The sequence below is a fragment of the Chrysoperla carnea genome (assembly GCF_905475395.1).
Source record: "Chrysoperla carnea chromosome X unlocalized genomic scaffold, inChrCarn1.1 SUPER_X_unloc_113, whole genome shotgun sequence".
NCBI lineage: Eukaryota > Metazoa > Arthropoda > Insecta > Neuroptera > Chrysopidae > Chrysoperla > Chrysoperla carnea.
Genome location: NW_025408060.1, coordinates 15,001 through 17,500, shown reverse-complemented (window position 1 = coordinate 17,500; position 2,500 = coordinate 15,001).

Below are 2,500 nucleotides of genomic sequence, written 5' to 3'. Positions count from 1 at the left end.
TAAACCAAACTGATTACCATCCAGAATATTTTGAGTATATATATATATAATTTTGTATATTTTGCGTTCATGTTAATAAAATATATAAATGATACATATTTGAAAAGTGTTATTCTTCTTTCTGTTTTTTCGTAATATCATGGTGTCCATAGACATGCAAAAGCGTCATACCAAGCCATATACATACCTACACCACCTTTGTTGAATGATACACGAACAGTATGAAAATTAAACAACATATTCAATATCATTTTATATTATACTAAAATAAATGTTATTCTATTAAGAAAGTGTATATTTTTAAATTTGGCATTCATTACATAGTCAAAATACAATAATAATATAGATGATACATATACGATAATTGTTATTTTTCTTTCTGTTTTTTCGTGATATCATGGTGTCCATAGAATTGCAACGACGTCATACCAAGCCATATACAACTCTACACCACCTTTGTTGAATGATACACTTAGAGTATGAAAAATAAACAAATTATACTATATCATACTATATCATATATGTAAGACTGTTGAACATAATACCACAAAATACACTATTTCATATAGATATACATTCATTCTTGTCAACATAAAAGTACGTTATAAATGATACATATACAATAAGTTTTATTCCTCTTTCTGTTATTCCGTAATATCATAGTGTCCATAGAATTGCAACGACGTCATACCAAGCCATATACAACTCTACACCACCTTTGTTGAATGATACACGGACAGTATGAAAAATAAACAACCTATTCTATACCATTTAATATCATACTAAAACATGAAACAAATGTTATTCTATTAAAAAGTGTATTATTTTATTATATTTAGTATTCATTACACAGTCAACATACATAAATGATACATATACGATAAGTGTTATTCCTCTATCTGTGCATCCGTAATATCATAGTGTCCATAGAATTGCAACAACGTCATACCAAGCCATATACAACTCTACACCACCTTTGTTGAATGATACACGGACAGTATGAAAAATAAACAACTTATACTATACCATACTATATCATATGTGTGAGACTGCTGAACGTAATACCACTAATACACTGTTATACATAGATATACATTCATCTCATTAACTTACACGCACTATCCATCATATATATTAAAGACATTACACCCGGTGCTTCAAACTCAAAATATGATAATGTTTAAAATGGCTTTAAACATCATAAACTTTACAGAATAATCAAAATTTAAAGAAAAAAATTTTAAAAAAAAAATTTTTTTCAGCTAAAAATTTTTATTTTGGGACCAAAAAAATTTTTTTTTGCTTTTATCATATTTTATTAAATGAAATTTATGCATTATAATAAATTATTCAATAAACATTAATAATTATAATAAATTATTAAAAAATTTTTGGAATTAATGCAAATTTTTAGAAAAAAATGTATATTTTTTTTTTATATACAAATCGTACATGTTATATTGCGACAGGGTACCGGTATAATACATGTGATACATATGTAGATTTTCGAAAAAATTTTTATCCTTTTAAATGGTCCTAAATACTATATAAAGGTAAAATATATAGAATTTTTCGGGATTCATTAAAAAATTTTAGGGAAAAAATTTCATTTTATTTTATATACAAATCGTACATGTTATATTGCGACAGGGTACCGGTATAATACATGTGATACATATGTAGATTTTCGAAAAAATTTTATCCTTTTAAATAGTCCTAAATACTATATAAAGGTGAAATATATAGAATTTTTCGGGATTCATTAAAAAATTTTAGGGAAAAAATTTCATTTTATTTTATATACAAATCGTACATGTTATATTGCGACAGGGTACCGGTATAATACATGTGATACATATGTAGATTTTCGAAAAAAATTTTATCCTTTTAAATAGTCCTAAATACTATATAAAGGTAAAATATATAGAATTTTTCGGGATTCATTAAAAAATTTTAGGGAAAAAATTTCATTTTATTTTATATACAAATCGTACATGTTATATTGCGACAGGGTACCGGTATAATACATGTGATACATATGTAGATTTTCGAAAAAAATTTTATCCTTTTAAATAGTCCTAAATACTATATAAAGGTAAAATATATAGAATTTTTCGGGATTCATTAAAAAATTTTAGGGAAAAAATTTCATTTTATTTTATATACAAATCGTACATGTTATATTGCGACAGGGTACCGGTATAATACATGTGATACATATGTAGATTTTCTAAAAAATTTTTATCCATTTAAATGCTTCTAAATACTGTATAATGCAAATATATATAATAATTTACAGAATTAATACAAAATTTTTATTGTACAAATTCACATTAATAGTTAATTGGTTAAAAAAAAATTTCAATACACAATGGGAATCAGGCTATTTTATTGGAACTTATTTATAATTAATTCATAATATATTTTTCTATATAAATTGATTAATTGATTTTACATTCACCGTGTAAACGTATACACCATTCAAGTAACATAAAAAAAA